The sequence below is a fragment of the Oryctolagus cuniculus genome, unplaced genomic scaffold (assembly GCF_051225735.1).
Source record: "Oryctolagus cuniculus isolate XC-2025 breed Fujian yellow rabbit unplaced genomic scaffold, ASM5122573v1 ptg000044l, whole genome shotgun sequence".
Lineage (NCBI taxonomy): Eukaryota > Metazoa > Chordata > Mammalia > Lagomorpha > Leporidae > Oryctolagus > Oryctolagus cuniculus.
The window spans coordinates 176,814-203,658 of NW_028301709.1; positions in this window are offsets into that span (position 1 = coordinate 176,814).

A 26,845-nucleotide genomic window follows, 5' to 3' on the forward strand; every position below is an offset into this window, starting at 1 on the left:
AAAAACAAAACCAATGAGCGTGTCATGCTTAGAATTCTAGAGGCAGCACGACCAACATGAGTTTTTGTGCTTTGGACAAAGAAATGGAACCCTTTTGCAGAGGGGAACGATAATTCATTCCCCAAATCAGTTTGCCAGCGATTTTCAGGTGAATTGAATGAGTTTTCCAAAGCCAGTCAGCTGGGAGGGGTGGATGAATCCGGAAACAGCCTGTTTCCTTGGGACTAAATCAAGCCCACTATCAACAAGGACTCTTCCATTTCTTTGGCTCTTTTCACATTTTTCTTCTTTATCATGGTTTGTAATGAATTTTCTGATGTGAGCTTTGATTTTGAGGCTGGAATATGGAGTCCAAGACACGGAAGGAATGGTCTTTTTCAATCAGGGCACAGCTGTTGGCTTGCTCCAATTCTGGCTTTCTGTCATGGTTTTGGGTGCCTCAGCCGAGTTTTGGTTTCTTGAGCGGCAATTTCCTAAAGGATTTCTGGGTCTGAGTTAGTTTTGCCTTCCTCCTTCCCAAATTTTGTATTCTGACACAATACACACACGAGTTAAGACAGCAGCTCCATTATGAAATAAAAAAAAAAAACAAAACCAATGAGCGTGTCATGCTTAGAATTCTAGAGGCAGCACGACCAACATGAGTTTTTGTGTTTTGGACAAAGAAATGGAACCCTTTTGCAGAGGGGAACGATAATTCATTCCCCAAATCAGTTTGCCAGCGATTTTCAGGTGAATTGAATGAGTTTTCCAAAGCCAGTCAGCTGGGAGGGGTGGATGAATCCGGAAACAGCCTGTTTCCTTGGGACTAAATCAAGCCCACTATCAACAAGGACTCTTCCATTTCTTTGGCTCTTTTCACATTTTTCTTCTTTTTCATGGTTTGTAATGAATTTTCTGATGTGAGCTTTGATTTTGAGGCTGGAATATGGAGTCCAAGACACGGAAGGAATGGTCTTTTTCAATCAGGGCACAGCTGTTGGCTTGCTCCAATTCTGGCTTTCTGTCATGGTTTTGGGTGCCTCAGCCGAGTTTTGGTTTCTTGAGCGGCAATTTCCTAAATGATTTCTGGGTCTGAGTTGGTTTTGCCTTCTTCCTTCCCAAATTTTGTATTCTGACGCAATACAAACACGAGTTTAGACAGCAGATCCATTATGAAATAAAAAAAACAAAACCAATGAGCGTGTCATGCCTAGAATTCTAGAGGCAGCACGACCAACATGAGTTTTTGTGTTTTGGACAAAGAAATGGAACCCTTTTGCAGAGGGGAATGATAATTAATTCCCCAAATCAGTTTGCCAGCGATTTTCAGGTGAATTGAATGAGTTTTCCAAAGCCAGTCAGCTGGGAGGGGTGGATGAATCCGGAAACAGCCTGTTTCCTTGTGACTAAATCGAGCCCACTATCAAAAAGGACTCTTCCATTTCTTTGGCTCTTTTTACATTTTTCTTCTAAATCATGGTTTGTAATAAATTTTCTGATGTGTGCTTTTATTTTGAGGCTGGAATATGGAGTTCAAGAGACGGAAGGCATGGTCTTTTTCAATCAGGGCACAGCTGTTGGCTTGCTCCAATTCTGGCTTTCTGTCATGGTTTTGGGTGCCTCAGCCGAGTTTTGGTTTCTTTGAGCGGCAATTTCCTAAAGGATTTCTGGGTCTGAGTTGGTTTTGCCTTCTTCCTTCCCAAATTTTGTATTCTGACGCAATACACACACGAGTTAAGACAGCAGCTCCATTATGAAATAAAAAAAAAAAACAAAACCAATGAGCGTGTCATGCTTAGAATTCTAGAGGCAGCACGACCAACAAGAGTTTTTGTGTTTTGGACAAAGAAATGGAACCCTTTTGCAGAGGGGAACGATAATTAATTCCCCAAATCAGTTTGCCAGCGATTTTCAGGTGAATTGAATGAGTTTTCCAAAGCCAGTCAGCTGGGAGGGGTGGATGAATCTGGAAACAGCCTGTTTCCTTGTGACTAAAACAAGCCCACTCTCAAAAAGGACTCATCCATTTCTTTGGCTCTTTTCACATTTTTCTTCTTTATCATGGTTTGTAATGAATTTTCTGATGTGAGCTTTGATTTTGAGGCTGGAATATGGAGTTCAAGACCCGGAAGGCATGGTCTTTTTCAATCAGGGCACAGCTATTGGCTTGATCCAATTCTGGCTTTCTGTCATGGTTTTGGGTGCCTCAGCCGAGTTTTGGTTTCTTGAGCGGCAATTTCCTAAAGGATTTCTGGGTCTGAGTTGGTTTTGCTTTCTTCCTTCCCAAATTTTGTATTCTGACGCAATACAAACACGAGTTTAGACAGCAGATCCATTATGAAATAAAAAAAAAAAAACAAAACCAATGAGCGTGTCATGCTTAGAATTCTAGAGGCAGCACGACCAACATGAGTTTTTGTGTTTTGGAAAAAGAAATGGAACCATTTTGCAGAGGGGAACGATAATTAATTCCCCCAAATCAGTTTGCCAGTGATTTTCAGGTGAATTGAATGAGTTTTCCAAAGCCAGTCAGCTGGGAGGGGTGGATGAATCCGGAAACAGCCTGTTTCCTTGGGACTAAATCAAGCCCACTATCAAAAAGGACTCTTCCATTTCTTTGGCTCTTTTCACATTTTTCTTCTTTATCATGGTTTGTAATGAATTTTCTGATGTGAGCTTTGATTTTGAGGCTGGAATATGGAGTTCAAGACACGGAAGGAATGGTCTTTTTCAATCAGGGCACAGCTGTTGGCTTGCTCCAATTCTGGCTTTCTGTCATGGTTTTGGGTGCCTCAGCCGAGTTTTGGTTTCTTGAGCGGCAATTTCCTAAAGGATTTCTGGGTCTGAGTTGGTTTTGCCTTCTTCCTTCCCAAATTTTGTATTCTGACGCAATAGAAACATGAGTTTAGACAGCAGATCCATTATGAAATAAAAAAAAACAAAACCAATGAGCGTGTCATGCTTAGAATTCTAGAGGCAGCACGACCAACATGAGTTTTTGTGTTTTGGACAAAGAAATGGAACCCTTTTGCAGAGGGGAACGATAATTAATTCCCCAAATCAGTTTGCCAGCGATTTTCATGTGAATTGAATGAGTTTTCCAAAGCCAGTCAGCTGGGAGGGGTGGATGAATCCGGAAACAGCCTGTTTCCTTGTGACTAAATCAAGCCCACTATCAAAAAGGACTCTTCCATTGCTTTGGCTCTTTTCATATTTTTCTTCTTTATCATGGTTTGTAATGAATTTTCTGATGTGAGCTTTGATTTTGAGGCTGGAATATGGAATTCAAGACACGGAAGGAATGGTCTTTTTCAATCAGGGCACAGCTGTTGGCTTGCTCCAATTCTGGCTTTCTGTCATGGTTTTGGGTGCCTCAGCAGAGTTTTGGTTTCTTGAGCGCCAATTTCCTAAAGGATTTCTGGGTCTGAGTTGGTTTTGCCTTCTTCCTTTCCAAATTTTGTATTCTGATGCAATACAAACATGAGTTTAGACAGCAGATCCACCATGAAAGAAAAAACAAAACCAATTAGCGTGTCATGCTTAGAATTCTAGAGGCAGCACGACCAACATGAGTTTTTGTGTTTTGGAAAAAGAAATGGAAGCCTTTTGCAGAGGGGGACGATAATTAATTCCGCAAATCAGTTTGCCAGCGATTTTCAGGTGAATTGAATGAGTTTTCCAAAGCCAGTCAGCTGGGAGGGGTGGATGAATCCGGAAACAGCCTGTTTCCTTGTGACTCAATCAAGCCCACTATCAAAAAGGACTCTTGCATTTCTTTGGCTCTTTTCACATTTTTCTTCTTTATCATGGTTTGTAATGAATTTTCTGATGTGAGCTTTGATTTTGAGGCTGGAATATGGAGTTCAAGACACAGAAGGCATGGTCTTTTTCAATCAGGGCACAGCTGTTGGCTTGCTCCAATTCTGGCTTTCTGTCATGGTTTTGGGTGCCTCAGCCGAATTTTGGTTTCCTGAGCGGCAATTTCCTAAAGGATTTCTGGATCTCAGTTGGTTTTGCCTTCTTCCTTCCCAAATTTTATATTCTGACACAATACAAACACGAGTTAAGCAGCAGATCCATTATGAAAGAAAAAACAAAACCAATTAGCGTGTCATGCTTAGAATTCTAGAGGCAGCACGAACAACGTTTGAAGCTACAAGTAACATGACCAATGTGAGATTTTTTGTTTTGGAAAATAAAATGGAACACTTTGGCTGTGGTGACAGATAGTAATTGCCTCCGTTCAGGTTATTTCAGTCAATATTCCACAGGCAGTCAGCTGGAGGGGTGGATGAATCGGGGAATAGCCGCTTTCCTTGCGACTAAATCAAGCCCAATATCATTATGGATTCTTGAATTTTTGGCTTTTTTCTCCTTTTTCTTATTTATCATGGTTTGTAATGAATTTTCTGATGTGAGCTTTGGTTTTGAAGCTGGCATATTGAGTTCAGTGCACAAGAGGGATGTTCTTTTTCAATCAGGGCACAGCTGTTGGCTTGCTCCAATTCTGGCTTCCTTTCATTGCTTTGGGTGCCTCAGCTGACCTTTGGTTTCTTGAGTGGCAATTTCCTTAATGTTTTCTGGGTCTGAATTGGTTTTGCCTTGATCCTTCCCAAATTTTGTATTCTGACACAATACAAACAAGAGTTTGGACAGAGTAGCCATTATGAAATAAAAAACACAACACATAAGCGTTTGACGCTTATACATCTACAGGTAACACGAGCAAGGTGAGTTTTTGTGTTTTGGAAAATAAAATGGAACACTTTGGCTGAGGTGACAGATATTAATTGCCTCCAAACTCAATTTCACTGCAATTTTCAGGTTAATTCAGTCAGAATTCCACAGGCAGTCAGCTGGAGGGGTGGATGAATCCGGGAACAGCCGGTTTCCTTGCGACTAAATCCAGCCCAATATCATTATGGATTCTTGCATTTCTTTGTCTTTTTTCTCTTTTTTCTTATTTATCATGGTTTGCAATGAATTTTCTGATGTGAGCTTTGGTTTTGAGGCTGCAATATGGAGTTCAGGGCACCGGAGGAACGGTCTTTTTCAAACTGGGCACAGCTGTTGGCTTGCTCCAATTCTGGCTTGCTGTCATTGGTTTGGGTGCCTCAGCTGACTTTTAGTTTCTTGAACGGCAATTTCCTAAATGTTTTCTGGGTCTGAGTTGGTTTTGCCTTCTTCCTTCCCAAATGTTGTATTCTGATGCAATACAAACAAGACTTTGGACAGAGTACCATTATGAAAGAAAAAAAAATTGCCCTTTCAGGAGTAGAAATCTACAGGATACACAACCAAGGTGAGTTTTTGTGTCTTGGAAAATCAAATGGAACACTTTGGCTGAGGTGACAGATATTAATTGTCTCCAAACCGACTTTCACTGCGAATTTCATTTTAATTCAGTCAGAAACCACAGACACTCAGCTGGGAGGTGTGGAAGAATCTGGAAACAAACATTAACAAGGGAGTAAATCAAGCCCAATATCACTAAGAACTCCTGCATTTCTTTGGATTTTCTCTGATTTTTCTTATTTATCATGGTTTCTAATGAATTTCCTGATGTGAGGTTTGGTTTTGAGGTTGCAATATCGAGTTCAGGGCACAAGAGGAAGGTTCTTTTTCAATCAGGGCACAGCTGTTGGCTTGCTCCAATTCTGGCTTGCTTTCAAGGTTTTGCATGCCTCCGCGGCCCTTTGTTTCTTGAGCGGCAATTTCCTAAATGTTTTCTGGGTCTGAGTTGGTTTTGACTTCTTCCTTCCCAAAATTTGTATTCTGCCCAAATACAAACAAAAGTTTGGGCAGAGTAGCCATTATGAAACAAAAAACACAACAAATAGGCGTTTGAAGCTTAGATATCTACAGGTAACACGACCAAGGTGAGTTTTTGTGTTTTGGAAAATCAAATGGAACACTTTGGCTGAGGTGGCAGATATTAATTGCCTCCAAACTGAGTTTCACTGCGATTTTCAGGTTAATTCAGTCCGAATTCCACAGGCAGTCAGCTGGAGGCGTGGATGAATCCGGGAACAGCCGGTTTCCTTGCGACTAAATCAAGCCCAATATCATTATGGATTCTTGCATTTCTTTGGCTTTTTTCTCATCTTTCTTATTTATCATGGTTTGTAATGAATTTTCTGATGTGAGCTTTGGTTTTGAGGTTGGCATATTGAGTTCAGGTCACTTTTTCCATCAGGGCACAGCTGTTTGCTTGCTCCAATTCTGGCTTACTGTCATTGTTTTGGATGTCTCAGCTGACTTCTGGTTCCTTGAGCGTCAATTTCCTAAATGTTTTCTGGTTCTGAGTTGGTTTTACCTTCTTCCTTCCCAAATTTTGTATTCTGACCCAATACAAACAAGAGTTTGGACACAGGAGCCATTAAGAAATAAAAAACACAACAAATAAGCATTTGAAGCTTATACATCTACAGGTAACACAACCAAGGTGAGTTTTTGTGTTTTGGAAAATCAAATGGAACACTTTGGCTGAGGTAACAGATAGTAATTGCCTCCAAACTGAGTTTCACTGCGATTTTCAGGTTAATTCAGTCAAAATTCCACAGGCAGTAAGCTGGAGGGGTGGATGAATCCGGGAACAGCCGGTTTCCATTAGACTAAATCAAGCCCAATATCATTATAGATTCTTGCATTTCTTTGGCTTTTTTCTCATTTTTCTTATTTACCATGGTTTGTAATGAATTTTCTGATGTGAACTTTGGTTTTGAGGCTGCAATATGGAGTTCAGGGCACCGGAGGAATGGTCTCTTTCAAACAGCCACAGCTGTTGGCCTGCTCCAATTCTGGCTTGCTGTCATTGTTTTGAGTGCCTCAGCCGATCTGTGTTTCCTTGAGCAGCAATTTCCTAAATGTTTTCTGGGTCTGATTTGGTTTTGCCTTCTTCCTTCCCAAATTTTGTATTCTGATGCAATAGAAACAAGAGTTTGGGCAGAGTTTCCATTATGAAATTAAAACACAACAAATAGGCGTTTGAAGCTTATACATCTACAGGTAACACGACCAAGGTGAGTTTTTGTGTTTTGGAAAATCAAATGGAACACTTTGGCTGAGGTGACAGATATTAATTGCCTCCAAACTGAGTTTCACTGCGATTTTCAGGTTAATTCAGTCGGAATTCTACGGGCAGTCAGCTGGAGGGGTGGATGAATCCTGGAACAGCCGGTTTCCTTGCGACTAAATCAAGCCCAATATCATTATGGATTCTTGAATTTCTTTTGCTTTTTTCTCCGTTTTGTTATTTATCATGGTTTGTAATGAGTTTTCTAATGTGAGTTTTGGTTTTGAGGCTGCAATATGGAGTTCAGGGTACCGGGGGAATGGTCTTTTTCAATCAGGGCACAGCTGTTGACTTGCTCCAATTCTGGCTTTCTGTCATGGTTTTGGGTGCCTCAGCCGAGTTTTGGTTTACTGAGCGGCAATTTCCTAAATGATTTCTGGGTCTGAGTTGGTTTTGCCTTCTTCCTTCCCAAATTTTGTATTCTGACGGCATACATACAAAGTTTCTGCAGAGTAGCCATTATGAAATAAAAAACACAACAAATAGGCATTTGAAGCATTGAAATCTACAGGTCACACGACCTAGGTGAGTTTTTGTGTTTTGGAAAATAAAGTGGAACACTTTGGCTGAGGTTACAGATATTGATTGCCTCCAAACTTAATTTCACTGTGATTTTCAGGTTAATTCTGTCCGAATTCCACAGGCAGTCAGCTGGGAGGTGTGGATGCATCTGGGAACAGCCGGTTTCCATGCTACTAAATCCAGCCCAATATCATTATGGATTCTTGCATTTCTTTGGCTTTTTTCTCATCTTTCTTATTTATCATGGTTTGTAATGAATTTTCTGATGTGAGCTTTGGTTTTGAGGTTGGCATATTGAGTTCAGGTCACTTTTTCCATCAGGGCACAGCTGTTTGCTTGCTCCAATTCTGGCTTGCTGTCATTGTTTTGGATGTCTCAGCTGACTTCTGGTTCCTTGAGCGTCAATTTCCTAAATGTTTTCTGGTTCTGAGTTGGTTTTACCTTCTTCTTTCCCAAATTTTGTATTCTGACCCAAAACAAACAAGAGTTTGGACACAGGAGCCATTAAGAAATAAAAAACACAACAAATAAGCATTTGAAGCTTATACATCTACAGGTAACACAACCAAGGTGAGTTTTTGTGTTTTGGAAAATCAAATGGAACACTTTGGCTGAGGTGACAGATATTAATTGCTTCCAAACTGAGTTTCACTGCGATTTTCAGGTTAATTCAGTCAGAATTCCACAGGCAGTCAGCTGGAGGGGTGGATGAATCCGGGAACAGCAGGTTTCTTGTGACTAAATCCAGCCTAACATCATTATGGATTCTTGCATTTCTTTGGCTTTTTTCTCTTTTTTCTCATTTACCATGGTTTGTAATGAATTTTCAGATGTGAGCTTTGGTTTTGAGGCTGCTATATGTAGTTCAGGGAACAAGAGGAAGGTTCTTTTTCAATCAGGGCACAGCTGTTGGCCTGCTCCAATTCTGGCTTGCTGTCATTGTTTTGAGTGCCTCAGCCGATTATTGGTTTCTTGAGCGGCAATTTCTTAAATGATTTCTGGGTCTGAGTTGGTTTTGCATTCTTCCTTCCCAAATTTTGTATTCTGACGCAATACAAACAAGAGTTTGGACAGAGTAGCCATTATGAAATAAAAAACACAACAAATAGGCTTTTGAAGCTTAGAAATCTACAGGTAACATGACCAAGGTGAGTTTTTGTGTTTTGGAAAATTAAATGGAACACTTTGGCTGAGGTGACAGATATTAATTGCCTCCAAACTGAGTTTCACTGCGATATTCAGGTTAATTCAGTCAAAATTCCACAGGCAGTCAGCTGGAGGGGTGGATGAATCCGGGAACAGCCAGTTTCCTTGCGACTGAATCAAGCCCAATATCATTATGGATTCTTGCATTTCTTTGGCTTTTTTCTCATTTTTCTTATTTATCGTGGTTTCTAATTAATTTTCTGATGTGAGCTATGGTTTTGAGGCTGCAATATGGAGTTCAGGGCACAAGAGAAAGGTTCTTTCAATCAGGGCACAGCTGTTGGCTTGCTCAAATTCTGGCTTGCTGTCATTGTTTTGGGTGCCTCAGCTGACTTTTGGTTTCTTTTTTTTTTTTTTTTTTTTTTTGACAGGCAGAGTGGACAGTGAGAGAGAGAGACAGAGAGAGAAAGGTCTTCCTTTGCCGCTGGTTCACCCTCCAATGGCCGCCGCTGCAGCCGGCGCACCGCGCTGATCCTGGCATGAGCCAGGAGCCAGGTGCTTTTCCTGGTCTCCCATGGGGTGCAGGGCCCAAGCACCTGGGCCATCCTCCACTGCAGTCCCTGGCCATAGCAGAGAGCTGGCCTGGAAGAGGGGCAACCGGGACAGAATCCGGCACCCCAACCGGGACTAGAACCCGGTGTGCCGGCGCCGCAAGGTGGAGGATTAGCCTATTGAGCCATGGCGCCGGCTCGACTTTTGGTTTCTTGAGCGGCAATTTCCTAAATGTTTTCTGGGTCTGAGTTGGTTTTGCCTTCTTCCTTCCCAAATTTTGTATTCTGACGCCATACAAACAAGAGTTTGGACAGAGTAGCCATTATGAATTAAAAAACACAACAAATAGGCGTTTGAAGCTTAGAAATCTACAGGTAACACGATGAAGGTGACTTTTTGTGTTTTGGAAAATAAAGTGGAACACTTTGGCTCAGGTTGCAGATATTAATTGCCTCCACAATGAGTTTCACTGCGATTTTCAGGTGAATTCCGTCAGAATTCCACAGGCAGTCAGCTGGAGGGGTGGATGAATCCGGGAACAGCCGGTTTCCTTGCGACTAAATCCAGCCCAATATCATTATGGATTCTTGCATTTCTTTGGCTTTTTTCTCATATTCTTATGTATCATGGTTTGTAATGAATTTTCTGATGTGAGCTTTGGTTTTGAGGCTGGCATATTGAGTTCAGGGCACCGGAGGAATGGTCTTTTTCAAACTGGGCACAACTGTTGGCCTGCTCCAATTCTGGCTTGCTGTCATGGTTTTGTGGGCCTCAGCCGATTATTCGTTTCTTGAGCGGCAATTTCCTAAATGTTTTCTGGGTCTGAGTTGGTTTTGCCTTCTTCCTTCCCAAATGTTGTATTCTGATGCAATACAAACAAGACTTTGGACAGAGTACCATTATGAAAGAAAAAAAAAATTTGCCCTTTCAGGAGTAGAAATCTACAGGTAACATCACCAAGATGAGTTTCTGTGTTTTGGAAAAAGACATGGAACACTTTGGCTGAGGTGACAGATATTAATTGCCTCCAAACCGAGTTTCACTGCGAATTTCATTTTAATTCAGTCAGAAACCACAGACACTCAGCTGGGAGGTGTGGAAAAATCTGGAAACAGACATTAACAAGGGAGTAAATCAAGCCCAATATCACTAAGAACTCCTGCATTTCTTTGGATTTTTTCTGATTTTTCTTATTTATCATGGTTTGTAATGAATTTCCTGATGTGAGGTTTGGTTTTGAGGTTGCAATATCGAGTTCAGGGCACAAGAGGAAGGTTCTTTTTCAATCAGGGCATAGCTGTTGGCTTGCTCCAATTCTGTCTTGCTTTCAAGGTTTTGGATGCCTCCGCGGCCCTTTGTTTCTTGAGCGGCAATTTCCTAAATGTTTTCTGGGTCTGAGTTGGTTTTGCTTTCTTCCTTCCCAAAATTTATATTCTGCCCAAATACAAACAAGAGTTTGGGCAGAGTAGCCATTATGAAACAAAAAACACAACAAATAGGCATTTGAAGCTTTGATATCTACAGGTAACACGACCAAGGTGAGTTTTTGTGTTTTGGAAAATCAAATGGAACACTTTGGCTGAGGTGGCAGATATTAATTGCCTCCAAACTGAGTTTCACTGCGATTTTCAGGTTAATTCAGTCAGAATTCCACAGGAACTCAGCAGGAGGGTTGGATGAATCTGGGAATATCCGGTTTCCTTGCGACTAAATCAAGTCCAATATCATTATGGATTCTTGCGTTTCTTTGGCTTTTTTCTCATTTTTCTTATTTATCATGGTTTGTAATGAATTTTCTGATGTGAGCTTTGGTTTTGAGGCTGCAATATCGAGTTCAAGGCACAAGAGGAAGGTTCTTTTTCAATCAGGGCACAGCTGCTGGCTTGCTCCAATTCTGGCTTGCTGTCATTGTTTTCAGTGCCTCAGCCAATTTGTGGTTTCTAGTGTGGCAATTTCCTAAATGTTTTCTGAGTCTCAGTTGATTTTGCCTTCTTCCTTCCCAAATTTTGTATTCTGACCCAATACAAACAAGAGTTTGAACAGAATAGCCATTATGAAATAAAAAAAAACAACAAATAGGCTTTTGAAGCTACAGGTAACATGACCAAGGTGAGATTTTTTGTTTTGGAAAATAAAATGGAACACTCTTGCTGTGGTGACAGATATTAGCTGCCTCCAAACTGAGTTTCACTGCAATGTTCAGGTTAATTCAGTCAGAATTCCACAGGCAGTCAGCTGGAGGAGTGGATGCATCTGGGAACAGCCGGTTTTCTTGCGACTAAATCCAGCCCAATATCATCATGGATTCTTGCATCTCTTTGGCTTTTTTCTCATTTTTCTTATTTTTCGTGGTTTGTAATGAATTTTCTGATGTGAGCTTTGGATTTGAGGCTGCCATATGGACTTCAGGGCATAAGAGGAAGGTTCTTATTCAATCAGGGCACAGCTGTTGGCTAGCTCCAATTTTGGCTTGCTGTCATTGTTTTGGGTGCCTCAGCTGACTTTTGGGTTCTTGAACGGCAATTATCTAAACGTTTTCTGGGTCTGAGTCGGTTTTGCCTTCTTCCTTCCCAAATTTTGTATTCTCACGCAATACAAACAAGAGTTTGGACAGAGTAGCAATTATGAAATAAAAAACACAACAAATAGGCATTTGAAGCTTTGAAATCTACAGGTAACACGACCAAGTGAGTTTTTGTGTTTTGGAAAATCAAATGGAACACGTTGGCTGAGGTGACAGATATTAACTGCCTCCGTTCAGGTTAATTCAGTCAATATTCCAGAGGCAGTCAGCTGGATGGGTGGATGAATCCGGGAATAGCCGGTTTCCTTGCGACTAAATGAAGCCAAATATCATTATGGATTCTTTCATTTCTTTCTCTTTTTTCTCATATTCTTATGTATCATGGTTTGTAATGGATTTTCTGATGTGAGCTTTGGTTTTTAGGCTGCAATATGGAGTTCAAGGCACCGGGGGAATGGTCTTTTTCAAACAGGGCACAGCTGTTGGCCTGCTCCAATTCTGGCTTGCTGTCATTGTTTTGAGTGCCTCAGCTGACTTTTGGTTTGTTGAGCAGCAATTTCCTAAATGTTTTCTGGGTCTGAGTTGGTTTTGCCTTCTTCCTTCCCAAATTTTGTATTCTGCCGCAATACAAACAAGAGTTTGGGCAGAGTTTCCATTATGAAATAAAAAACACAACCAATAAGCATTTGAAGCTTATACATCTACAGGTAACACGACCAAGGTGAGTTTTTGTGTTTTGGAAAATCAAATGGAACACTTTGGCTGAGGTGACAGATATTAATTGCCTCCAAACTGAGTTTCACTGCGATTTTCAAGTTAATTCAGTCGGAATTCCACAGGCAGTCAGCTGGAGGGGTGGATGAATCTGGGAACAGCCAGTTACCTTGCGACTAAATCAAGACCAATATCATTATAGATTCTTGCATTTCTTTGGCTTTTTTCTCATTTTTCTTATTTACCATGGTTTGTAATGAATTTTCTGATGTGAACTATGATTTTGAGGCTGCAATATGGAGTTCAGGGCACCGGAGGAATGGTCTTTTTCAAACAGCCACAGCTGTTGGCCTGCTCCAATTCTGGCTTGCTGTCATGGTTTTGAGTGCCTCAGCCGATCTTTGTTTCCTTGAGTGGTAATTTCCTAAATGTTTTCTGGGTCTGAGTTGGTTTTGCCTTCTTCCTTCCCAAATTTTGTATTCTGCCGCAATACAAACAAGAGTTTGGGCAGAGTTTCCATTATGAAATAAAAAACAAAACCAATAAGCGTTTGAAGCTTATACATCTACAGGTAACACGACCTAGGTGAGTTTTTGTGTTTTGGAAAATCAAATGGAACACTTTGGCTGAGGTGACAGATATTAATTTCCTCCAAACTGAGTTTCACTGCGATTTTCAGGTTAATTCAGTCGGAATTCTACGGGCAGTCAGCAGGAGGGGTGGATGAATCTGGGAACAGCCAGTTACCTTGCGACTAAATCAAGCCCAATATCATTATGGATTCTAGAATTTATTTGGCTTTTTTCTCTGTTTTTTTATTTATCATGGTTTGTAATGAATTTTCTAATGTGAGTTTTGGTTTTGAGGCTGCAATATGGAGTTCAGGGCACCGGGGGAATGGTCTTTTTCAATCAGAGCACAGCTGTTGGCCTGCTCCAATTCTGGCTTGCTGTCATTGTTTTGGGTGCTTCAGCTGACTTTTGGTTTCTTGCGTGGAAATTTTAAATGTTTTCTGGGTCCGAGTTGGTTTTGCCTTCTTCCTTTCCAAATTTTGTATTCTGACGCAATACAAACAAGAGTTTCTGCAGAGTAGCCATTATGAAATAAAAAACACAACAAATAGGCATTTGAAGCTTTGATATCTACAGGTAACACGACCTAGGTGAGTTTTTGTGTTTTGGAAAATCAAATGTAACAATTTGGCTGAGGTCACAGATATTAATTGCCTCCAATTAATATTTTCAGGTTAATTCTGTCCGAATTCCACAGGCAGTCAGCTGGAGGGGTGGATGAATCTGGGAACAGCAGGTTTCTTGTGACTAAATCCAGCCAAACATCATTATGGATTCTTGCATTTCTTTGGCTTTTTTCTCTTTTTTCTTATTTACCATGCTTTGTAATGAATTTTCAGATGTGAGCTTTGGTATTGAGGCTGCAATATGGAGTTCAGGGAACAAGAGGAAGGTTCTTTTTCAATCAGGGCACAGCCGTTGGCCTGCTCCAATTCTGGCTTGCTGTCATTGTTTTGAGTGCATCAGCCGATTTGTGGTTTCTTGAGCGGCAATTTCCTAAATGTTTTCTGGGTCTGAGTTGGTTTTGCCTCCTTCCTTCCCAAATTTTGTATTCTGACGCCATACAAACAAGAGTTTGGGCAGAGTAGCCTTTATGAAATAAAAAACACAACAAATAGGCGTTTGAAGCTTAGAAATCTACAGGTAACACGACCAAGGTGAGTTTTAGTGTTTTGGAAAATAAAGTGGAACACTTTGGCTCAGGTTGCAGATATTAATTACCTCCAAAATGAGTTTCACTGCGATTTTCAGGTCAATTCAGTCCGAATTCCACAGGCAGTCAGCTGGAGGGGTGGATGAATCCGGGAACAGCCGGTTTCCTTGCGAGTAAATCAAGCCCAATATCATTATGGATTCTTGCATTTCTTTGGCTTTTTTCTCATATTCTTATGTATCATGGTTTGTAATGAATTTTTTGATGTAAGCTTTGGTTTTGAGGCTGGCATATTGAGTTCAGGGCACCGGAGGAATGGTCTTTTTCAAACTGGGCACAGCTGTTGGCCTGCTCCAATTCTGGCTTGCTGTCATGGTTTTGTGGGCCTCAGCCGATTATTCGTTTCTTGAGCGGCAATTTCCTAAATGTTTTCTGGGTCTGAGTTGGTTTTGCCTTCTTCCTTCCCAAATTTTGTATTCTGACGCCATAGAAACAAGAGTTTTGGCAGAGTAGCCATTATGAAATAATAATAAAAAAAAATAGGCATTTGAAGCTTAGAAATCTACAGATAACACGACCAAGGTGAGTTTTTGTGTTTTGGAAAATCAAATGGAACACTTTGGCTGAGGTGACAGATATTAATTGCCTCCAAACTGAGTTTCACTGCGATTTTCAGGTTAATTCTGTCCAAATTCCACAGGCAGTCAGCTGGAGGGGTGGATGAATCCGGGAACAGCCGGTTTCCTTGCGACTGAATCAAGCCCAATATCATTATGGATTCTTGCATTTCTTTGGCTTTTTTCTCCTTTTTCTTATTTATCATGGTTTGTAATGAATTTTCTGATGTGAGCTTTGGTTTTCAGGCTGCAATATGGAGTTCAGGGTACCGGGGGATTGGTCTTTTTCAAACAGGGCACAGCTGTTGGCCAGGTCCAATTCTGGCTTGCTCTCATTATTTTGGGTGCTTCAGCAGACTTTTGGTTTCTTGAGCAGCAATTTCCTAAATGTTTTCTGGGTCTGAGTTGGTTTTGCCTTCTTCCTTCCCAAATTTTGTATTCTGACGCAATACAAACAAGAGTTTCGGCAGAGTAGCCATTATGAAATAAAAAACACAACAAATAGGCGTTTGAAGCTTAGAAATCAACAGGTAAAACGACCAAGGTGAGTTTTTGTGTTTTGGAAAATAAAGTGGAACACTTTGGCTGATGTTGCAGATATTAATTGCCTCCAAACTGAGTTTCACTGCGATTTTCAGGTGAATTCCATCAGAATTCCACAGGCAGTCAGCTGGAGGGGTGGATGAATCCGGGAAGAGCCGGTTTCCTTGTAACTAAATCAAGCCAAATATCATTATGGATTCTTGCATTTCTTTGGCATTTTTCTCCTTTTTCTTATTTATCATGGTTTGTAATGAATTTTCTGATGTGAGCTTTGGTTTTGAGGTTGGCATATTGAGTTCAGGTCACTTTTTCAATCAGGGCACAGCTGTTTGCTTGCTCCAATTCTGGCTTGCTGTCATGGTTTTGAGTGCCTTAGCTAACTTTTGTTTCTTGAGGGCAATTTCCTAAATGTTTTCTGCGTCTGAGTTGGTTTTACCTTCTTCCTTCCCAAATTTTCTATTCTGAGGCCACACAAACAAGAATTTGGGCAGAGTAGCCATTATGAAATAAAAAACACAACAAATAGGCGTTTGAAGCTTAGAAATCTACAGGTAACACGACCAACGTTAGTTTTGGAGTTTTGGAAAATCAAATGGAACACTTTGGATGAGGTGACAGATATTAATTGCCTCCAAACTGAGTTTCACTGCGATTTTCAGGTTAATTAGGTCAGAATTTCACAGGCAGTCAGCTGGAGGGGTGGATGAATCCGGGAACAGCCGGTTTCCTTGCGACTAAATCAAGCCCAATATCATTATGGATTCTTGCATTTCTTTGGCTTTTTTCTCCTTTTTCTTATTTATCATTGTTTTTAATGAATTTTCTGATGTGAGCTTTGGTTTTGAGGCTGCAATATGGAGTTCAGGGCACCGGGGGAATGGTCTTTTTCAAACAGCCACAGCTGTTGGCCTGCTCCAATTCTAGCTTGCTGTCATTGTTTTGAGTGCCTCAGCCGATCTGTGGTTCCTTGAGTGGCAATTTCCTAAATGTTTTCTGGGTCTGAGTTGGTTTTGCCTTCTTCCTTCCCAAATTTTGTATTCTGACGCAATACAAACAAGAGTTTGGGCAGAGTTTCCATTATGAAATAAAAAACACAACCAATAGGCGTTTGAAGCGTAGAAATCTACAGGATACACAACCAAGGTGAGTATTTGTGTCTTGGAAAATCAAATGGAACACTTTGGCTGAGGTGACAGATATTAATTGCCTCCAAACTGAGTTTCACTGCGATTTTCAGGTTAATTCAATCGGAATTCTATGGGCAGTCAGCTGGAGGGGTGGATGAATCCAGGAACAGCCAGTTTCCTTGCGACTAAATCAAGCCCAATATCATTATGGATTCTTGCATTTCTTTGGCTTTTTTCTCCGTTTTCTTATTTATCATGGTTTTTAATGAATTTTCTGATGTGAATTTTGGTTTTGAGGCTGCAATATGGAGTTCAGGGCACCGGAGGAATGGTCTTTTTCAAACAGGGCACAGCTGTTGGCCTGCTCCAGTTCTGGCTTGCTGTCATTGTTTTGAGTGCCTCAGCCGATTTGTGGTTTCTTTAGTGGAAATTTTAAATGTTTTCTGGATCCAAGTTGGTATTGCCTTCTTCCTTCCCAAATTTTGTATTCTGACAGCATACAAACAAGAGTTTCGGCAGAGTAGCCATTATGAAATAAAAAACACAACAAATAGGCATTTGAAGCTTTGAAATCTACAGGTAACACGACCTAGGTGAGTTTTTGTGTTTTGGAAAATAAAGTGGAACACTTTGGCTGAGGTTACAGATATTGATTGCCTCCAAACTTAATTTCACTGTGATTTTCAGGTTAATTCTGTCCGAATTCCACAGGCAGTCAGCTGGAGGGGTGGATGAATCCGGGAACAGCCGGTTTCCTTGCGACTGAATCAAGGCCAATATCATTATGGTTTCTTGCATTTCTTTCTCTTTTTTCTCATTTTTCTTATTTATCATGGTTTGGAATGAATTTTCAGATGTAAGCTTTGGTTTTGAGGCTGCAATATGGAGTTCAGGGCACCAGGGGAATGGTCTTTTTCAAACAGGGCACAGCTGTTGGCCTGCTCCAATTCTGGCTTGCTGTCATTGTTTTGAGTGCATCAGCCGATTTGTGGTTTCTTGAGCAGCAATTTCCTAAATGTTTTCTGGGTCTGAGTTGGTTTTGCCTTCTTCCTTCCCAAATTTTATATTCTGACGCCATAGAAACAAGAGTTTGGGCAGAGTAGCCATTATGAAATAAAAAACACAACAAATAGGATTTTGAAGCTTAGAAATCTACAGGTAACACGACCTAGGTGAGTTTTTGTGTTTTGGAAAATCAAATGGAACACTTTGGCTGAGGTGACAGATATTAATTGCCTCCAAACTGAGTTTCACTGCGATTTTCAGGTTAATTCTGTCCGAATTCCACAGGCAGTCAGCTGGAGGGGTGGATGAATCCGGGAACAGCCGGTTTCCTTGCGACTAAATGAAGCCGAATATCATTATGGATTCTTGCATTTCTTTGGCTTTTTTCTCATCTTTCTTATTTATCATGGTTTGTAATGAATTTTCTGATGTGAGCTTTGGTTTTAAGGTTGGCATATTGAGTTCAGGTCACTTTTTCCATCAGGGCACAGCTGTTTGCTTGCTCCAATTCTGGCTTGCTGTCATTATTTTGGGTGTCTCAGCTGACTTCTGGTTCCTTGAGCGTCAATTTCCTAAATGTTTTCTGGTTCTGAGTTCGTTTTACCTTCTTCCTTCCCTAATTTTGTATTCTGACCCAATACAAACAAGCGTTTGCACACAGTAGCCATTATGAAATAAAAAACACAACAAATATGCATTTGAAGGTTATACATGTACAGGTAACACAACCAAGGTGAGTTTTTGTGTTTTGGAAAATCAAATGGAACACTTTGGCTGAGGTGACAGATATTAATTGCCTCCAAACTGAGTTTCACTGCGATTATCAGGTTAATTCAGGCAGAATTCCACAGGCAGTCAGCTGGAGGGGTGGATGAATCCGGGAACAGCCGGTTTCCTTTCGACTAAATCAAGCCCAATATCATTATAGATTCTTGCATTTCTTTGGCTTTTTTCAAATTTTTCTTATTTACCATGGTTTGTAATGAATTTTCTGATGTGAATTTTGGTTTTGAGGCTGCAATATGGAGTTCAGGGCACCGGAGGAATGGTCTTTTTCAAACAGCCACAGCTGTTGGCCTGCTCCAATTCTGGCTTGCTGTCATGGTTTTGAGTGCCTCAGCAGATCTGTGTTTCCTTGAGTGGTAATTTCCTAAATGTTTTCTGGGTCTGAGTTGGTTTTGCCTTCTTCCATCCCAAATTTTGTATTCTGCCGCAATACAAACAAGAGTTTGGGCAGAGTTTCCATTATGAAATAAAAAACACAACCAATAAGCGTTTGAAGCTTATACATCTACAGGTAACACGACCAAGGTGAGTTTTTGTGTTTTGGAAAATCAAATGGAACACTTTGGCTGAGGTGACAGATATTAATTTCCTCCAAACTGAGTTTCACTGCGATTTTCAGGTTAATTCAGTCGGAATTCTACGGGCAGTCAGCTGGAGGGGTGGATGAATCTGGGAACAGCCAGTTACCTTGCGACTAATTCAAGCCCAATATCATTATGGATTCTAGAATTTATTTGGCATTTTTCTCCGTTTTGTTATTTATCATGGTTTGTAATGAATTTTCTAATGTGAGTTTTGGTTTTGAGGCTGCAATATGGAGTTCAGGGCACCGGGGGAATGGTCTTTTTCAAACAGGGCACAGCTGTTGTCCTGCTCCAATTCTGGCTTGCTGTCATTGTTTTGGGTGCTTCAGCTGACTTTTGGTTTCTTGAGCGGAAATTTTAAATGTTTTCTGGGTCTGAGTTGGTATTGCCTTCTTCCTTTCCAAATTTTGTATTCTGACGGCATACAAACAAAGTTTCTGCAGAGTAGCCATTATGAAATAAAAAACACAACAAATAGGCATTTGAAGCTTTGAAATCTACAGGTCACATGACCTAGGTGAGTTTTTGTGTTTTGGAAAATAAATTGGAACACTTTGGCTGAGGTGACAGATAGTAATTGCCTCCAAACTGAGTTTCACTGCGATTTTCAGGTTAATTCTGTCCGAATTCCACAGGCAGTCAGCTGGAGGGGTGGATGAATCTGGGAACAGCAGGTTTCTTGTGACTAAATCCAGCCTAACATCATTATGGATTTTTGCATTTCTTTGGCTTTTTTCTCTTTTTTCTTATTTATCATGGTTTGTAATGAATTTTCTGATGTGAGCTTTTGTTTTGAGGCTGGCATATGGAGTTCAGGGAACAAGAGGAAGGTTCTTTTTCAATCAGGGCACAGCGGTTGGCCTGCTCCAATTCTGGCTTGCTGTCATTGTTTTCAGTGCCTCAGCCGATTTGTGGTTTCTTGAGCGGCAATTTCCTAAATGTTTTCTGGGTCTGAGTTGGTTTTGCCTTCTTTCTTCCCAAATTTTGTATTCTCACACCATACAAACAAGAGTTTGGACAGAGTAGCCTTTATGAAATAAAAAAAAACACAACAAATAGGCGTTTGAAGCTTATACATCTACAGGTAACACGACCAAGGTGAGTTTTTGTGTTTTGGAAAATCAAATGGAACACTTTGGCTGAGGTGGCAGATAGTAATTGCCTCCAAACTGAGTTTCACTGCGATTTTCAGGTCAATTCAGTCCGAATTCCACAGGCAGTCAGCTGGAGGGGTGGATGAATCCGGGAACAGCCGGTTTCCTTGCAACTAAATGAAGCCGAATTTCATTATGGATTCTTGCATTTCTTTGGCTTTTTTCTCATATTCTTATGTATCATGGTTTGTAATGAATTTTGTGATGTGAGCTTTGGTTTTGAGGCTGGCATATTGAGTTCAGGGCACCGGAGGAATGGTCTTTTTCAAACTGGGCACAGCTGTTGGCCTGCTCCAATTCTGGCTTGCTGTCATGGTTTTGTGGGCCTCAGCCGATTTGTGGTTTCTTGAGCGGCAATTTCCTAAATGTTTTCTGGGTCTGAGTTGGTTTTGCCTCCTTCCTTCCCAAATTTTGTATTCTGATGCAATACAAACAAGAGTTTTGGCAGAGTAGCCATTATGAAATAAAAAAACAAAACAAATAGGCGTTTGAAGCTTAGAAATCTACAGGTAACACAACCAAGGTGAGTTTTTGTGTTTTGGAAAATCAAATGGAACACTTTGGCTGAGGTGACAGATATTAATTGCCTCCAAACTGAGTTTCACTGCGATTTTCAGGTTAATTCTGTCCAAATTCCACAGGCAGTCAGCTGGAGGGGTGGATGAATCCGGGAACAGCCGGTTTCCTTGCGACTGAATCAAGCCCAATATCATTATGGATTCTTGCATTTCTTTGGCTTTTTTCTCCTTTTTCTTATTTATCATGGTTTGTAATGAATTTTCTGATGTGAGCTTTGGTTTTGAGGTTGGCATATTGAGTTCAGGTCACTTTTTCAATCAGGGCACAGCTGTTTGCTTGCTCCAATTCTGGCTTGCTGTCATGGTTTTGAGTGCCTTAGCTAACTTTTGTTTCTTGAGGATAATTTCCTAAATGTTTTCTGCGTCTGAGTTGGTTTTACCTTCTTCCTTCCCAAATTTTCTATTCTGAGGCCACACAAACAAGAATTTGGGCAGAGTAGCCATTATGAAATAAAAAACACAACAAATAGGCGTTTGAAGCTTAGATATCTACAGGTAACACGACCAACGTTAGTTTTGGAGTTTTGGAAAATCAAATGGAACACTTTGGATGAGGTGACAGATATTAATTGCCTCCAAACTGAGTTTCACTGCGATTTTCAGGTTAATTAGGTCAGAATTTCACAGGCAGTCAGCTGGAGGGGTGGATGAATCCGGGAACAGCCGGTTTCCTTGCGACTAAATCAAGCCCAATATCATTATGGATTCTTGCATTTCTTTGGCTTTTTTCTCCTTTTTCTTATTTATCATTGTTTTTAATGAATTTTCTGATGTGAGCTTTGGTTTTGAGGCTGCAATATGGAGTTCAGGGCACCGGGGGAATGGTCTGTTTCAAACAGGGCACAGCTGTTGGCCTGCTCCAATTCTGGCTTGCTGTCATGGTTTTGAGTGCCTCAGCTGACTTTTGGTTTCTTGAGAGGCAATTTCCTAAATGTTTTCTGGGTCTGAGTTGGTTTTGCCTTCTTCCTTCCCAAATTTTGTATTCTGACGCCATACAAACAAGAGTTTGGACAGAGTAGCCATTATGAAATAAAAAACACAATAAATAGGCATTTGAAGCTTAGAAATCTACAGGTAACACGACCAAGGTGAGCTTTTGTGTTTTGGAAAATCAAATGGAACACTTTGGCTGAGGTGACAGATATTAATTGCCTCCAAACTGAGTTTCACTGCGATTTTCAGGTTAATTCAGTCAGAATTCCACAGGCAGTCAGCTGGAGGGGTGGATGAATCCGGGAACAGCCAGTTTCCTTGCGACTAAATGAAGCCCAATATCTTTATGGATTCTTGCATTTCTTTGGCTTTTTTCTCCTTTTTCTTATGTATCATGGTTTGTAATGAATTTTCTGATGTGAACTTTGGTTTTGAGGCTGCAATATGGAGTTTAGGGCACTGGAGGAATTGTCTTTTTGAAACAGGTCACAGCTTTTGGCTTGCTCCAATTCTGGCTTGCTGTATTGTTTTGGGTGCCTCAGCTGACTTTTGGTTTCTTGAGCAGCAATTTCCTACATGTTTTCTGGGTCTGAGTCGGTTTTGCATTCTTATTCTCAAATTTTGTATTCTGATTCAATACAAGCAAGATTTTGGACAGAGTAGCCATTAGGAAAGAAAAAAAAAAACACAGCAAATTGCCCTTTCGGGATTAAAAATCTACAGGCAACACGACCAAGATGAGTTTCTGTTTTTGGGAAATGACATGGAACCCTTTTCCTGAGGGGACAAATTCTAACTCCCTAAAAATTGAGTGTGAGTGTGATTTTGAGGTGAATTCACTCAGAATTCCAAAGTCAGTCTGAGGAAGGGGGCAATGAATCTGGAAACAGCCAGTTTCCTTGTGTCTAAATCCAGCCAAATATCACGAAGGACTCTTGCATTTCTTTGGCTTTTTCACATTTCCCTTATTTATCGTGGTTTGTAATGAATTTTGTGATGTGAGCTTTGGTTTTGAGGCTGGCATATTGAGTTCAGGGCACCGGAGGAATGGTCTTTTTCAAACTGGGCACAGCTGTTGGCCTGCTCCAATTCTGGCTTGCTGTCATGGTTTTGTGGGCCACAGCCGATTATTCGTTTCTTGAGCGGCAATTTCCTACATGTTTTCTGGGTCTGAGTCGGTTCTTGCCTTCTTATTCCCAAATTTTGTATTCTGATGCAATACAAACAAGAGTTTGGACAGAGTAGCCATTATGAAATAAAAAACACAACAAATAGGCGTTTGAAGCTTAGAAATCTACAGGTAACACGACCAAGGTGAGTTTTTGTGTTTTGGAAAATCAAATGGAACACTTTGGCTGAGGTGATAGATATTTATTGCCTCTAAACTGAGCTTCCCTGCGATTTTCATGTTAATTCAGTCAGAATTCCACAGGCAATCAGCCGGAGGGGTGGATGAATCCGGGAATGGCTGGTTTCCTTGCGACTAAATCAAGTCCAATATCATTATGGATTCTTGCATTTTTTTGGCTTTTTTCTCTTTTTTCTTATGTATCATGGTTTGTAATGAATTTTCTGATGTGAGCTTTGGTTTTGAGGCTGCAATATGGAGTTCAGGGCACAAGAGGAAGGTTCTTTTTCAATCAGGGCACAGCTGTTGGCTTACACCAATTCTGGGTTGCTGTCATTGTTTTGGGTGCCTCAGCCGATTTGTGGTTTCTTGAGTGGCAATTTCCTACATATTTTCTGGGCCTGAGTCGGTTTTGCCTTCTTATTCCCAAATTTTGTATTCTGATGCAATACAAGCAAGATTTTGGACAGAGTAGCCATTAGGAAAGAAGAAAAAAACACAGTAAATTGGCCTTTCAGGATTAGAAATCTACAGGCAACACGACCAAGATGAGTTTCCGTGTTTTGGAAAATGACTTGGAACCCTTCTGCTGAGGGGACAGATACTAATACCCTCCAAATTGAGTGTGAGTGCGATTTTCAGGTGAATTCAATCAGATTCCAAAATCAGTCTGTGGAAGGGGGACGAATCTGAAAACAGCCAGTTTCCTTGTGTCTAAATCCAATCAAATATTACAAAGGACTCTTGCATTTCTTTGGTTTTTTTCACATTTCCCTTATTTATCATGGTTTGTAATGAATTTTGTGATGTGAGCTTTGGTTTTGAAGCTGGAATATGGAGTTCAGGGCATGGGAGGAATGGTCTTTTTCAAACTGGGCACAGCTGTTGGCTTGCTCCAATTCTGGCTTGCTGTCCTGGTTTTGGGTGCCTCAGCTGATTTTGGTTGCTTGAGCGTCAATTTCCTAAATGTTTTCTGGGTCTGAGTTGGTTTTGCCATCTTCCTTCCCAAATTTTGTATTCTGCCGCAATACAAACAAGAGTTTGGGCAGAGTAGCCATTATGAAATAAAAAACACAACCAATAAGCGTTTGAAGCTTATACATCTACAGGTAACACGACCAAGGTGAGTTTTTGTGTTTTGGAAAATCAAATGGAACACTTTGGCTGAGGTGACAGATATTAATTGCCTCCAAACTGAGTTTCACTGCGATTTTCAGGTTAATTCAGTCGGAATTCTATGGGCAGTCAGCTGGAGGGGTGGATGAATCTGGGAACAGCCAGTTACCTTGCGTCTAATTCAAGCCCAATATCATTATGGATTCTAGAATTTATTTGGCATTTTTCTCCGTTTTGTTATTTATCATGGTTTGTAATGAATTTTCTAATGTGAGTTTTGGTTTTGAGGCTGCAATATGGAGTTCAGGGCACCGGGGGAATGGTCTTTTTCAAACAGGGCACAGCTGTTGTCCTGCTCCAATTCTGGCTTGCTGTCATTGTTTTGGGTGCTTCAGCTGACTTTTGGTTTCTTGAGCGGAAATTTTAAATGTTTTCTGGGTCTGAGTTGGTATTGCCTTCTTCCTTTCCAAATTTTGTATTCTGACGGCATACAAACAAAGTTTCTGCAGAGTAGCCATTATGAAATAAAAAACACAACAAATAGGCATTTGAAGCTTTGAAATCTACAGGTCACACGACCTAGGTGAGTTTTTGTGTTTTGGAAAATAAATTGGAACACTTTGGCTGAGGTGACAGATAGTAATTGCCTCCAAACTGAGTTTCACTGCGATTTTCAGGTTAATTCTGTCCGAATTCCACAGGCAGTCAGCTGGAGGGGTGGATGAATCTGGGAACAGCAGGTTTCTTGTGACTAAATCCAGCCTAACATCATTATGGATTTTTGCATTTCTTTGGCTTTTTTCTCTTTTTTCTTATTTATCATGGTTTGTAATGAATTTTCTGATGTGAGCTTTTGTTTTGAGGCTGGCATATGGAGTTCAGGGAACAAGAGGAAGGTTCTTTTTCAATCAGGGCACAGCGGTTGGCCTGCTCCAATTCTGGCTTGCTGTCATTGTTTTCAGTGCCTCAGCCGATTTGTGGTTTCTTGAGCGGCAATTTCCTAAATGTTTTCTGGGTCTGAGTTGGTTTTGCCTTCTTTCTTCCCAAATTTTGTATTCTCACACCATACAAACAAGAGTTTGGACAGAGTAGCCTTTATGAAATAAAAAAAAACACAACAAATAGGCGTTTGAAGCTTATACATCTACAGGTAACATGACCAAGGTGAGTTTTTGTGTTTTGGAAAATCAAATGGAACACTTTGGCTGAGGTGGCAGATAGTAATTGCCTCCAAACTGAGTTTCACTGCGATTTTCAGGTCAATTCAGTCCGAATTCCACAGGCAGTCAGCTGGAGGGGTGGATGAATCCGGGAACAGCCGGTTTCCTTGCAACTAAATGAAGCCGAATTTCATTATGGATTCTTGCATTTCTTTGGCTTTTTTCTCATATTCTTATGTATCATGGTTTGTAATGAATTTTGTGATGTGAGCTTTGGTTTTGAGGCTGGCATATTGAGTTCAGGGCACCGGAGGAATGGTCTTTTTCAAACTGGGCACAGCTGTTGGCCTGCTCCAATTCTGGCTTGCTGTCATGGTTTTGTGGGCCTCAGCCGATTTGTGGTTTCTTGAGCGGCAATTTCCTAAATGTTTTCTGGGTCTGAGTTGGTTTTGCCTCCTTCCTTCCCAAATTTTGTATTCTGATGCAATACAAACAAGAGTTTTGGCAGAGTAGCCATTATGAAATAAAAAACAAAACAAATAGGCGTTTGAAGCTTAGAAATCTACAGGTAACACAACCAAGGTGAGTTTTTGTGTTTTGGAAAATCAAATGGAACACTTTGGCTGAGGTGACAGATATTAATTGCCTCCAAACTGAGTTTCACTGCGATTTTCAGGTTAATTCTGTCCAAATTCCACAGGCAGTCAGCTGGAGGGGTGGATGAATCCGGGAACAGCCGGTTTCCTTGCGACTGAATCAAGCCCAATATCATTATGGATTCTTGCATTTCTTTGGCTTTTTTCTCCTTTTTCTTATTTATCATGGTTTGTAATGAATTTTCTGATGTGAGCTTTGGTTTTGAGGTTGGCATATTGAGTTCAGGTCACTTTTTCAATCAGGGCACAGCTGTTTGCTTGCTCCAATTCTGGCTTGCTGTCATGGTTTTGAGTGCCTTAGCTAACTTTTGTTTCTTGAGGATAATTTCCTAAATGTTTTCTGCGTCTGAGTTGGTTTTACCTTCTTCCTTCCCAAATTTTCTATTCTGAGGCCACACAAACAAGAATTTGGGCAGAGTAGCCATTATGAAATAAAAAACACAACAAATAGGCGTTTGAAGCTTAGAAATCTACAGGTAACACGACCAACGTTAGTTTTGGAGTTTTGGAAAATCAAATGGAACACTTTGGATGAGGTGACAGATATTAATTGCCTCCAAACTGAGTTTCACTGCGATTTTCAGGTTAATTAGGTCAGAATTTCACAGGCAGTCAGCTGGAGGGGTGGATGAATCCGGGAACAGCCGGTTTCCTTGCGACTAAATCAAGCCCAATATCATTATGGATTCTTGCATTTCTTTGGCTTTTTTCTCCTTTTTCTTATTTATCATTGTTTTTAATGAATTTTCTGATGTGAGCTTTGGTTTTGAGGCTGCAATATGGAGTTCAGGGCACCGGGGGAATGGTCTGTTTCAAACAGGGCACAGCTGTTGGCCTGCTCCAATTCTGGCTTGCTGTCATGGTTTTGAGTGCCTCAGCTGACTTTTGGTTTCTTGAGAGGCAATTTCCTAAATGTTTTCTGGGTCTGAGTTGGTTTTGCCTTCTTCCTTCCCAAATTTTGTATTCTGACGCCATACAAACAAGAGTTTGGACAGAGT